Raw genomic sequence first — 14,036 nt, forward strand, 5'->3', positions numbered from 1 at the left:
CAAAAGTTCCCACTGTTGTACCATTTTTGATTTCTGACAAGGTTCTCATGAATTGTGCAAATTAGTCATGTATAACTCAAGCTAGCAATTTGCCATGAAACACACATGAATTTAATTGCTGATAATTGCATATTAAAGAGAAAATTTTCCCATTAAAAACATTTTCCTAAACCTTGTTTTCAACTTCAATAGTCATAGTCATCTTATGTTTTGAAATCTATTCAAGCACAAGATGAATTACAAGGGAAATGCCTGTACCCATTTTAGAATAAAGAAGCAGAAAAAAACATTTCTCTTTCTGGTAAGAAAAGGAAAAAATAAAATTATGTAAGATATGAAAAGGTATTGTAAGAAAAATTTCTTCAGTGTTTTGGAACCACGTGATCTTTAAGGTCTCTTCCAACACAAACAATTCTAAACTTAAATTTCAGTACACCCTACAGAACATGGTATATGAGTTCATAGAACTTGTTCAATAAAGGCTGAACTTTGATAGTGAAAATTTAAGTTTTTCTAGGTTGGAAAACCAGCTGAAGACATTTAGAGAAAATATCATTATAAAATATAACACAAAGTTCTAAAGATTATAATATCTTCTACTTAGCATTTCTGCACACTCTTTTCCTTTCCTTTCACTCTGAACTCACATCTACTAGGTATGAAATATTAAAAAATATTAAAAAATATCATGTGTTCTTTTTTGTCATGATGAATGTCTTTTTTGAGTTTATGCTACTTTGTCATTGTGAAGAGAGGATTTATAACTTTTCATAGCATTGAGCATTTTTTTTTTCCTTATTAGAGGCACCTGAGAGACATGCAGGGCCAAACTTCCATCATGCCCTCAGCAAGGACTGCATTTTTGCATCTGCAATTTTTCAAGCACAGCTGAAATTATTTAAACACATAACCATTTGATTTACAGATGTAATCAGGTACCTCTATATACAAGTGATTGTAACTGCAGGTGTTAGATTGGGGACTGTCATTTGAAATTCTTCCTCAAATGTGCAAAATAATTATCTTGAAATTATTTATGTGGGTTCATTAAACAAGTAAGCTTCGATCCTTGTATTCTCCCTGTGTGTTAAGCTGTTTAAATCCTTAGGTAGCCTTCCTGTGATCTCTGCTCTCATTGTTTTCCCTGCTCCACTTTTGCTTATATCAAGTATGAATACAGCATCACTTGCTCTCGCACAAGTGCAACATTTATTCTGTGTAGGCTGTGCACCTGGTTCAGTTGCAGACTTCCATGGGCTGGTCCCTTTGTTTTATATACAGAACCCAGGAACAAAATTAGACACTCAGGTAAAGATGGTGTAAGCCACTCACTCACTCCCTTCCTCTGATCCAGACTTCAGCTGCATCAATAAAGCAATTCTCTCCGATGCTGAAGACTTAGCTACTGAGCATGATGGCCACAATCTGGCTCCACATTTTATTATTCCATCTAACAGCCTCAGAATCAAAGATATTGTTTTTCCCTTCTGCCTTTTTAGCTGTCCTTTGCCTGCACTTGTAGGAAGATAATCAATACAGATGAAACAAAAAGGTAATGGAAAACCTTGTTCTTCAAATGTTTTGCAGGAGACAAAATGGCATTACTGGGTCACACAACAATTCTGTGCACACAGACAGCTAATGTCACCTTACCCATATCTGTAAATTTATGCACTAACAATTTATAAATTAATAAAAAACAACAGGCAGATCATGTGTAACAATCTGTACTCTGTACTCTTACAGGAATTATAGAGATCTTCACCTGCTGTCCCTGGGCCCTCTCCTAATATTTCTGTGTTGTCCAGATTGCAGAAGGGCTGTTACAGCGACACATTGTCCCAGTAAGAACTGTATCAATGGCCACTGCAGTCACTGTTCCTGCCCAAGCCTGAGTGTTCCACTGTGCATGTGGAAAACTCTGACCTGTAGAGTAAAAAAACCTACAACACTGAAGACTGCATTTACGGACTCCACCAAATGCTTACATTATAATTATATAAACTATTCCAAAAACTGAAGCATAACAAAGAAGATTTTAATTATCTCTGGTAATAATTTTGTTCTTTCCGTTTTACATGAATTTTATCTCCCTTCATTAAGATAATAGATAATATAACCCTCTTCTGCAAAAATGGTGTCTAGTTCATTCAATTTAGCCTGGCAGTTTTCCAGATCGTTAAAGATATTTTTCAGTATTAAATATTGGCAATGACACAGTCATCTCTTTACTACGTCTAGATGAAAGTTAGGAGTATATGTCGTATGTTTTTCTTTCATTACTCCCTTACAGGATGCATGTTGGTAAAATTAACTGAAAGGAATTACAAATGCTATTCTTACTTGCCTGGATTCCTGTGAGGGTGAAGAAAAGTTTGGCCCAAGCAATACTGAAAAACTAGCAGAAAGTAATAATAATAACTAAAAAAAAAAAAAAAAAAAAAGAAAGAAAACAGCCAAAAATACAAACAAAAAACCCCACAAAACAAAAACCAAAAGAAACAAAAAAACCCCACGTTACATTCAACCAAGCAAAAATGCAAACTAATTAGTCAGGTTAGCTGAGGGAGGGTAGCAAGAATTAAAATCCTCAAGAAAAGGAACATCTTGATGTTAGCAATGCCAGGAGAGCTTTAGGAGTGTGTATTAGTAAGGAGCTAGGCACTAAAAGTTTAATCTATTCAGGGCTTTAGAGCATCTGCTAATCTCCATTGAGAAAGGAGTGTCTTATTCTGCAAGGAGAAATGGCAGCCCTACACAGGGCAAAGCTCTGGAAGCACAAAGTATATGATGTAACATTTAATACCCATGGGGCTTTAACATGTCCTGCTGCTGATTCCTGAATCATACCAGAGGTCATCAACAGGATAATTAGAAAGATCTCTACTGACATCAGCAGGCCTTGGGCCAGGCTCTAAGCTAGGTGGCAAACAGACAAGGACTTCACATCAAGCTACAGATGTTATCTGGGAGGTAAATGTAGTCTGTTTATTATGATTCCACACAGAAATCTGCAAACATATTTGTGTTTCTTAATATCACAAGATAAGCATAATTACAAAGGAAATTAGTGTAGAATGACACATGTAGCTCGGGGGTTAGTTTTCATTAACATGTAGAGATTTTCTAGGTTATTGCTGTGGCAGAGAATGATGCCAAATGAGACATTAAAAGGGTGCAAATGCCAAAATTGTCTAACACCATTTTTCTTAATAATATAAAGAATAATTAGTTGGAAAAAACACCTGAAGATGAACTTTTTGGTGGAAAATTAATGTTTTTAGGAATCAGGAATTCCTTACTGGAAACCTCTAGCTACCCTTTCTTTTAGCTATTAAAATTACCTTGGAGAAAATGTGATGTTCTCTGTGGCTATAGAAATTCTGGAATGAAACAAAAAAAAAACCAGATGAGAACCCCTAGAAATTAATTAGTGCCTTTCATCCTTCTCCACATGGTATGCTGTGTTGAAAGGAATCATGATCCCAATGCCACCAACCACTCATATGTGGACAGTAATGTGATTTTCTGTGGATTCAATCTTCCCACTGTGTACAGTTCTTGGTACTTCCTATTGGGACATGCAGAGGTTTTTTTAAGTCTCAAACTCCACACAATTAACTTTTATAATTTGGTAAGAAATAGAGTAGGTCTTTTCCAAAGGTCTCATTGCCGGTCATCATGACTTTCAGAAATTTTATCCCTCACTAAGATTTATAGAGCAAGATAAAGCACGTCAGGGACAAATTAGTACTACAGAAACTTCCTTCTCTTAGATTAACATGTAAAGTTTTTTTTTATATTACCAACACCTTTGGTTGCCAACCCTCAAACAAGTCAACGTGCCATCCTTCCCTCTGCAGGGTGTTCCTCTCGCTTTCACTAGCAAAGAAACAGAACTCCTACCAGAGCTGTAAAAAGACAACACAAGTCTCTCTGCATCTGCTGCAGCACGAAAGAGACAAGCCCTTAATTGTTTCTGGCTTTTGGAAACACAGGAGGTACACATCAGCCTATGAAATGGCTGCAACATGCAGCAAGAAGGGCAAAAAGCTCTTTGGAGCGGTTGTGTTTTAGCAGGCTGCAACACAGCCTTGGCATGTGTCAAGGGAGGAGACAGAGGGAGCTGCCTGGGATGCATGTAATGTTTATCTTCCTGACACATAAAAATTTTTCCTGGGCCTGTCATCATGTCTGTTGAATACTTGCCTGGAGGAAACCAACTGGTTTGTACTGCTTCTGTAAGAACAGTAACACCAGTTTGCCTGTCAGCATCGCTGGGGCAAAACGGTCCTACTCTCCAGACATGAAACTGGGTCTCAACCTGCTAAATAAGCTTTGGACCGAAATAGAGAGTGAATAGTGCTGCATGCCATGTAGGAGACAGTAGATGGAGTTAGGGAGAAGAAGGAAGGAGTGGGATGAGACATTCTCATGAAAAATTCTTCCTGGAAGAAGGTGTCTTCATAAAGATGCCTAGAAAGTAACCACTCCTTTGTGGATATCAGAAAGCACAGGGAGGATGCTTCAAATGTCTGAATTGCCATGCCAAATGCATATGGCTACACTCCCCCTCAAACAGTCCTAGTCAGGACAGGCAGACAGTATGATGCCTACAGGTGTGCAACTACACCATGTTTGACAGTATTATTGGAACTCATGCACATATTTAATGACTGACACAGTACAGTGTTGCCAGCACTGACCACATTTTCCATTCTTAAGGGAAAGGTGTTGTGGCTAAGCACTGGGGTTCTTCTGAGACCAAGAAGAACATCTGTCCTACTGTTAAAAATACTGGTGAAAATATAACTCCCTCCTTTCAGTCTGTCTGAGGAAACTGTTTATTCAGTTATATGACATACACAGTTACATCTTTCTCCACCAGCATTTCAAATCAGATCTAAAGAACCACTTCAAAAAATAAAACTAAGATTAAAAAGGACCTGGTTCTCCAGAAACAGCCAAGTGTCTAGATGCTTTTCTTTTGTTCGTAGTGGAAAAGAGTTAAGGAAGTGTTTTGCAGAGCATTCAGGTAAAAAGGAAAAGAAGGTAGGATTTTCTGATGGACAAATGTATGTGTTTCAGCTTGGAGTGGTCGCAGGGAGAATTCCTCTCTGCCTTTCAGTGAGTGACTGATCTGTCTGTGACAGGAAAGTTAGATGTAAGAGGCAAATATTTGTGACATAGTGCAAAAGAATTGTTTGGATTCCTTTTCCCTTACAAAACTTTCAACTAGGAATGCACCCTTCCCTTCAGGTTACAGTGTGGGATAGGAACTAGCCACCCTGAAGAGCTGCCAGAGAAGTAGTTCTTCAGTGTGAGAAGAAATATGTGGATCTTTTATTTCAAACTGAATTTAGAGATCAATCTTTTTTAGACCAAATACCTGGTTGCCAGTGAAACTCACATATGGTTCCAGAGGAGATTTTCTTTTTTCAATGTATTTCTTTTTTCACCTAGATCTGAGAGTTTTGATGACATCTAATCAAGTAAAAAGGAAATTGCAAAAAATAGAGGGTAGAGAAAATGGTAAAGGCAGTTACCGTTTGGTGGAGGTACAGAGAGACATAACCATTTCCATCAAAAGAAAATGGTTCAGCAAGGTTAAAAAGCACTGGAAGCAACACTGATGGCAATGTAATTGCTGCAAATGAAAATGGTTATGATTTTTATTGGCCCGAAGAAGAATTGCATGGTAATAGTACTGCAGCTGGTGAATCTCAAAAGGTAGCTAAGGAAAAAAAGCATGAGGTGGTGCCAAATGACCTTCCTGGCTGCCATGGTATAGTTGGGCACAGTGGGGAGGCACTTACCAAGAGACTTCCCTATCAGATGCTTTGCTTGGCCCTTCAGACTTACGGCTCTGGAAAAGGACACAAATCCATTCAATTTAGTTTTTAACAGTGTAAACATTATTTTTTCTCCCTTTTCCCCTCCATTTCCTTTAGATGTTCATGGTCCCTGATTGCAGTGGGATCATAGCACAGACAAAAGTACTAGCTGAGGATGCCACTGGCAATGGGCAGCTGCATGATGGTCTGGTTGAGTGCCCATCTCTTACCAGATGTCAGCTCTGGTCTGATCTGCTGGGAGCAAACCTCTTCTTTCCTAAGTGCCTGCTGTCCTTACTGCCATTTGCTTGCTGGTGCATGGAGACAGATCACTTGTGCAGGCAGGGCCTGTCTTCCTCTCCGTCTGTTTGCACACTGAGAAACAGGAGGAGAGCCTGATTTCAGCCTAATCTGACTTTACAGCACTCCATCACTTAAGATAACCCACTGGAAGTGTCTTTTCCATTAACTGGCATGCATCAATAAAGTGTGGAATTCCGTAGATTTTAGCCCACCGGGATGTAAGCAAAACAGAGACAATACTGAATATTTCCATGTTTTATTTCTCTATTTTACCTTAATTGGAAATAAAAGACTTCTGCATTTTAAAGCTGTTTGTTCATTGCAAAAAGCATGGAAAGGGCTGATGGAAACAATTGTTAGAGAAAGATTTTCTGTTGGGAAAATAGAGGCAATGTAAATCAATATATCTCCAGAGAAAGATCAATTTTTATGGAATTTTCCCATCATGATAATCTAAATTAAATACTTTATGTTTACATTAATTTCTGCATCCAGTTACATCAGCATTGCGCATGATAGCACTTGCAGTCAGAAAATACTCTTCTTTATTCTCCCCAATGAGCCAAGCTTTTTGTTTGATCCGCATCTCCCTCATGCACCAAAGTTTCCCTTTGATGATGACTTGCTCTGATGAATCCCTAGAATTTCAACTGAACTCAGAAATGGGAATGGGAGAGAGGAAACCAAGAACCACATTGCAAACAGGCATTGAAGAAACCCAGGCATAGTGATATCAAGGTCGAGCTGAGCTAGATGCACTGCTGTTGCCAGTTCCCTTTGATTTTAAGTAATTTAATTCTGAAAAAACGCTTAAATTTTTGCTTGCTTGTTCTGAATTTGGTTTGGATTTAGGTATAGTCATATTTTGCTTAGATGTATTTTCCCACTGAGAGAGGACTCAACAAAAGACTGAGATGGAGAATAAGGCCTGTAAATGGTATGGCGAGAAGGGCAGGGAACTCAGCATGGCAAAGCCCTGATTAAGCACAGAAGGACATAGAAAGAAAGAGAAAACACGAAAGTATAGAACTTGGTTGGTTTCAGTAGAAACTTAATTGCAATTGTCTTTCAAACTGTGTCACACTTTGAAGGGTTTTATGTAAATTCAGCCTACCAGCACCACTCTCCTTCCTGGGGGGAAGCTTCTCACACCAATATTTGTGATACGAGCTCGGTGGTATCAGATTAGAGACAGCTACTGAAACCCTCTGTCAACTGATCCTAGGGTGGCTCTCCTTAAGGGTTCATCATGGATGAGGAAGGAGAGTTTGGGTGGAAAAGCATCATCACTTTCAGGAGCTGTGCAGACAACTTTGCTGGCAAAAGAGGTGAGACAAACCATGTCTGAAAAGGTGCAATCCTCATGGTGTGTCATGACCATCTAATTACCTCCATGATTCTGCACCATCTAAATGAGCTAGTACCTACTTGGAGACTGAGGCTGCCAGAGTGAAGTACAGGCTGTCTGTGATTTTCAGGCAAGGAGATTGCTGCTACATAGGGAAAATCTGTACTTCTTTTCCTGTGTCATAATATAGTCTCTCTGCCATATATAATCTCTGTCATAATTATGAATAATTCCTAAATTATGCTCTCTAATACTATATATTTCTCTAATACATTGCTTGTTTAAACTCTAGTTTTATGATGTGTTTTTCCTCTGTTGTGATTAGAATGTGACAAAGCTATGCAAAAAAGTGAAGAAACAGGCCATACCTGAAGAAAACTTGCAAAGGCTAGAAGTGATAAAATAATAATGCAAGTTCTTTCTTTTTCAACAGGCCAGATTTACCAGTACACCCCAGACACATCGCTCCTCGCCAGCCACACAAAACAGCTGTAAACCTGGATTAACCAGGCTGTTAAATTGAGTTTACAGCTGCTTTGCATCACCAGAATGGCTCAAAGCAGGCAGCACATACCAGTGAATATGGGCATAATTGTACACTAATGAACGATGAAGTAGTTTAGGATGCAGTATTCTCTTTGGCAGAATGAAAAAGAAATCTTTATAGAGAGCAGATATGTTAGAATTTATCCTGGCTTTGCTCAAGGGGAAAAATTCATCCTCTTTTATTCTGAATGGATTATAATTAAGAAAAGCATCAGAGACAAATTATTCAAGGCTAGAAATTTAAAAGAGCTTTAAGAATACATCCACTCTTTCCAGATCTGTTAGTGCCTGCTCAGACTGGAGTTACAACAAGAGAAACTCATAGTTTAATTATAAAATAATGGTCAAAAAACCTGCTTAGATAAGCATGTGTTTCCATTAGGGAAGAAAAATCATTATAGAAAACAAGATTAAAACTTAATGTTGCAAATCTTGTTGTGTATAACTTCATTAATGCTGGATAACTACTGTATAATTAGCAAGGTGTTCATTGTAGAAATCTGTTAAAAAAGTTGAAATGATATCTACCTAGATGTCTGCATAGTCTGTAGTTACCTTAAAAATAATGAAGCTCAGATTATTTTTAGTGTTTTAAGTCATTGTTTTTCTTCTGTAAATAAAGCTTACAGCCTTAAGGCATTTGCCTTGCTGGAAATACAGCAGCGTCTGATATAATTTAACAAACACAGAAAGCATAAAGTCTCCAGATGACTGGTTCTCATTTGTATACGCAATGAATCATGCTTAAATTACAGGGAAAAGCTGGATCAGGAGAGCCCATGGATAGAGAAGAACAATTTCCTCCTCACACTCCCAGGCATTGCACCGACAATAGTGCGAGATATGATGGAGATCTGGGCCCTCCATACTGAAGACTCATGCATCACTCATCCCTCCAGATGACTCCTAAAGCCAAGAGAAACCTGGTCTTCCGACTTGACTTACCTTTGCAGTTCTGTCTTCCAAAATTGATTGCCAAACCATAGTTTCCAGTTTAGCAGAATTGAGCCTATTTCACCTGGGCTAGCCACAGACTGGCTGTGGGTACATTCATAGAGCCACAGGCAGGCAGAGCCCACATCCACACAGACACCTAAGGCTGTGTATGAGCCCATATTCCTCCTCTCAGGGGGCTGGTAATTAGCTTAGGCTAAGGGCTGTGCTCACCACAAATACATAGCTTCACCTTCACTTCCAAGGAGCATCCAGCTGGCCCAGAGCATGAGCAATGAGATGATGTTTTCCTGCAAAATACCATGTAAAATTCTAGTAAAATATTACATTCATTTTGAAAACACATTATCCCAAGAGGGATAAAAAATATCAGTTCAAAGAAAGAGCCAGGAAAATCTGGTCTTCAGGCTGCAAGATATTTAACCTTTTTCATTCCTGAGTGATGAGCATCCCACACACTTTCAGTGATAATAGTAACAGCAGTAACAATAATAAAAGGAAATCAAAATCTGAAACAAAGGGTAGAGCTGAAGACATAATACTTAGGAGTTATTCTAAAAATTATGCACCTAAAAGCTACAATTTAGGAAATCATACTTAACCAGCAGGAATAGAAAAAAAGATGAAATCCTCATGAAAAAAAGGAAAAAAACTATTCAGAAAAGCCTTTTGTTGGTGAAACTACAGAAGCAAATGATGAATCAGATTGTGGCATGTCATTAGAAGGAAATGTCTATTCCCTATGAAAATGGCTTTTAGCCAACTCAAAAATAAAATTATCAGTTGCATTTCATGGGGATTTCACTTCTTGGGCAAAAAAACACAATTACAAAAAGTGCATTTCCTGACCAATATAAAACTGTGGTGGGGGGGAAAGAAGTTTTCCCCCTGGAGTTAAAAAAAATGGTAACTCCTGAGGGGGTGGTGTCACTTGATGTGGACCCAATGAGCGCTCCCGCAAAATATAAACATATCACAAGCAGACCAGAAAAGAAGAGTGATGTTGTAATTGTTGGGAAGAAAGTGGTCATGTTGTAGAGCCACGAGGAGAAGGGGCAGGAGCCCCTCTGGGGGGCCACGGCCCCCCAGCCCCGGTTGGGGTCACAGAAACGGACCAGAATCTGTGACTGAGAAGCTGAGAGTCTTTCTCCACTGTGAGTGGGCAGCAGGAGATACTGAAAGCGGCAGCAGAGCAGCAGTGGATGGAGAACAGTGGCAGAGAGCCAGAAGAAGACAAGGAGCAGCAAAACAAGAATGCAGCCAAGCAGGAAGACACAGAGTTGCCTGAAAGAGAAAGAGAGCTGGCTACAGAGCAGGACTAAGCTCTACAGAGAGGTTTGGGGTAAGAACTGAAACAAACTCCCCAAGCCCCTCTGAGACCTCCTAGAGAGGAGGAGGAGATGGACTCCTGTTTGAGAGGAGTCTTGGAGTGCAGCATGCACCAGAGAGAGGAGCTAAGAAGCTCAAGACATTCCGGAGCTGGACCAGGACAGCCAGATGGAATGCGGAGGGGGTGGCCTTGCCCCCCCTGCTTGCTGCTGCTGGCAGCAGCTGAGACAGAGCACAGGAGCTCTGATAGAACTCTTGAGGCAAAGGCTCTCAACTGAAAGCTGCCCAAGACATTCTGACTCAGGGGTGATTCCACTGAGGAAAGGGACCATCATGAAGATGCCCCTGCACTTCGTGATATGACGTGGTGACGCAAGCTTGTCGCTGATATCACAGTCCACGGAAGAGAGGGGGGAGAGGAGACCCCCTTGTGTGTAATGGAAGGAGATCCAGCTACAGCAGTCCAGCTACTGCTGCTACATGGAAGAAGAGAGGCTGCTGCCCTGAGAGTGGAAAGGATCTTTCCTTTTCCCTTCTGGACTTTTATTGGAGGGAGAAGAGATTGATCCATTATAAATACTGATTTATCACAGGAGGGATAGTTAAGATTATGTATATGATGTATTGTAATATTTATTTGTACAGTGATTGTAATATAATTCCCTTTTTCCCCATATTGAGTCTTGTGTAGTGTCTGGAAAACCCATCTCACACTGGGGTGAGTTGTGGGAGGGGGAGCATGGACTCCAGAATTGGATTTTTAGGGTCTCAAACCACCACAAAAACCTTTTAATAAAAGTAACTATTCAAACAAGCAAAAAGCTTGTGGTCATATTCATAAAAGATAATATTCAGATGATATTAAAATAGTAATAGAAGATAGTTGTTTAAAGATGCTCACTGCTACTACTTCCCTCTTTTATGCAGCCCAAGGCATACTTTATTATATTAAATCCCGTCAAGTCCAAATGGAAAGATACTGCTAACAAATATATGCAATTCTTTGATTGCAAATAATATTTTCTTGGTCAGGAAGTCTGCAAATCCATATCCATATTGCTGCCTGTCCCTACAGACCAGACTCTCAGATGGCATAAAATTTTTTCACCACCTTCACCTTAAAGGAACAAGCCCAGATTACTTCCAGGGAGGATCTGGACTCTCATTTATTGTGACTATCTGTCTCTTCTAGTGTTTTATTACTCTCTGCATGGATGAGCAAATTCAATGGGCAGCTCTGTCTGGGAGGATAAAAACACTTGTATCTGATATCTCTGAGGAAGGGTGGGTGTTTTTCTGGACACCTTCTCCCAGAGACTGGATTAGTTTACGGAGGAGTCTTCTTGTTCTCATTTAGGGAACAGTTAACTCTTGCATCATAATGCAAGTGTTTTGAAAATTCAGCACTGAAATCTTTCAGGTTCTGTGTCTCTGTTGAGGTCAAAATGGCTCAAGGTGAACCTTACACTGATTTAAAATAACTTGGAAGACACTAACTCTGAGTATGCAGGACAACAATCAACTATTCCCTCCCCAGGTATAGGGAGAAATTTCAACCTAAAAAGTTTCAGGGTTTGCATGCATCCATCACATGTGAGTGTAAATCCTTAGACTCATCTCTGAAATGTCTGAAAATGGTCACTGGATAACTAATCAGATCTGGTACCACATTTCATGTGTTATAACTGACACACACAAAAAAAAAAAAAACCAAACTTGGTGTCCCACTCTTCTGTACATCAAAACTAGGAGGATGTGAAAAACAAACTGGGTGAGACTCCTCTGAAAGAAGTGCTAGCAATCAGCCAAACATGAACTAATTATAGGCAAATTGGAAAGCCCATATGTGAGCCCAGGAACACACCAGACCTACTAGCAACAGAAAGCCCTATCAGATTCCTAAGAGCACACCCTTTCTCAAGCAGGAAAAAAGAAAAAAAATCAATACCACAGATTTGATTCAAAGCAAAAATTCAAGAAAATCTACTGCGAGCAGAGGCAAATAGATATTTAGCCCAAAAGCCAAAGGTTTGACAAGGCAGATTACTGATCTTCCCCTTTGTAATCTAGCTTGGTTTCTACATTCCTATAAACAGGAAGCTGTAAGCTGTACAGGTGATTCTGCCAAGATGCAGGTCTGAAAAAGATCTCTGTTAGACACAGTTGAATATGTTGGTTTTTTCCACACCAATGATATGTCTGATTTTCAACTGAATATTACTTCTTGAAATGGGTTATAAAGTAAAAAAACTGACAAATATGCTAGTTTCACCCATAAAGGAAGAAAAGTATTTCTTACTTTGTTTTCCTATTATCATTCTTGCTTAAAGGTCAGCTGTTGTTGGAACATTATGCATGAAGAAGTTAGGTAAAAGTTTGAGGTTTTTCTGTTTCCTCATTTTAAATTGGGATAAATTACTTTCTTTAAAAAAAAAGATTGTTTAATAATTCAGCTTGTATTGAAAAAAATCAGTTGCCAATCTAATACAGTTTCTGACAAACTCAAGCAGGCAGATTAACTGCACTGAAAAGATTTCTTCTCATACATTAAACTTTCTAAATATTTCTGGTACGGCAATCCTCAAAAATCCCTACTTTTGCATTATGAACTTTTATCCATATGTTCTGAAAGTTAGATACACTTTAGGAAGGAAGGTCTTCTTGAACTGCTATGTTAAACACTGTATAATGAGACAAAAAATATTTGGGTTGGGTTTTATTGCAGAGGTAACATTAATATTCTTAGTTCTTGGGGGGGGAAGGGTGAAAGAAATGATCATTTTTATAAATTATTTCTTGATATTTAAAGTGTGATTTATGAAATGACAGAATGATGGATTTTATCATATTACAAATGTAATCCATAGAGTTCTGGAATATCATATTTATCAGCAAAGATTTCAGAGCATTACCATTACATCCAAGTCAGTTCTGACAGAGTAATACATCCATGTTTTCTGCATGTTCTCTATGAATATGCACCCGTGTTTGGACAGGTATATGTGTATATGTGTCTACAAACACCTCTACACTTAAAAAAGGAAAGAAATGTATCAAATAGTGAGAAATATTCATGAAAAAGCAATAGCCGGTACATATGTTTCTCACTCTGACAACCTGGAGACCGATGGAGAAACTGGGTTTCTTCCCAGGTTTCTGCTTTGTTTTTTCTTCAGAGTACAGGATGGAGACCTGTCTCCTCTTACTCTAACAGGTAGCAGCAGAGATCGCACATCTCTGGTCACTGGGTCCCTAATGCTGATGAACCACAGCATAGTAATGGTGATACCCTCTATGGTTATCATGTCCTGGGCACAGCTGTGGGGAGAGGGAGCAATGCTGAAAGCCACAAAAATAGCCCATGCTACCTAAAATAGCTCTTTAGGAGTTATATGCTTCAAAACTTAAGTTTGACTGTCAATTTTAAAATTGCAAAATTCTTTATTTCAGGTCTTTTTAGGGCTAGAAGTGAGTCCTGGGTCTCTTTGGTATTATTCCCTTCCTGTCATAGCAACTATCCACTTCCATTTCTGTAGATCTGCAGACTACACAACTCCTACATAGATGGAATCTGACAGTTTTTCAGGACTCTTTCTTGGCCTTCTGGCACTAGGACTACTATATCTTTAGGGAGAAATATGAGTGTTTGTTCAGGAAAGGAAATAAATATGTTGCAGGTTAGACTGCAACAAAGAGGAGAAAAAGACAGATTGACTCTGCTC

The 14,036-nt window shown here is 39.1% G+C and overlaps 1 long non-coding RNA gene across 1 annotated transcript; it reads right to left on the bottom strand.

Moving 5' to 3' along the window:
- Window positions 1-2,372: 2,372 nt before the first annotated feature.
- Window positions 2,373-6,287, bottom strand: LOC127469260 (uncharacterized). Its single transcript, XR_007903910.1, has 4 exons — window positions 6,065-6,287; window positions 5,817-5,866; window positions 3,345-3,383; window positions 2,373-2,398 (listed from the first exon to the last, which is right to left on the bottom strand). It is a non-coding gene; the product is annotated as an uncharacterized LOC127469260 (long non-coding RNA).
- Between the last annotated feature and the right edge of the window lie 7,749 nt (window positions 6,288-14,036).

The sequence above is a fragment of the Manacus candei genome, unplaced genomic scaffold (genome assembly GCF_025592945.1).
Source record: "Manacus candei isolate 608988 ecotype Guabito, Panama unplaced genomic scaffold, ASM2559294v1 h1tg000017l, whole genome shotgun sequence".
In the NCBI taxonomy this organism is placed as follows: Eukaryota; Metazoa; Chordata; class Aves; order Passeriformes; family Pipridae; genus Manacus; species Manacus candei.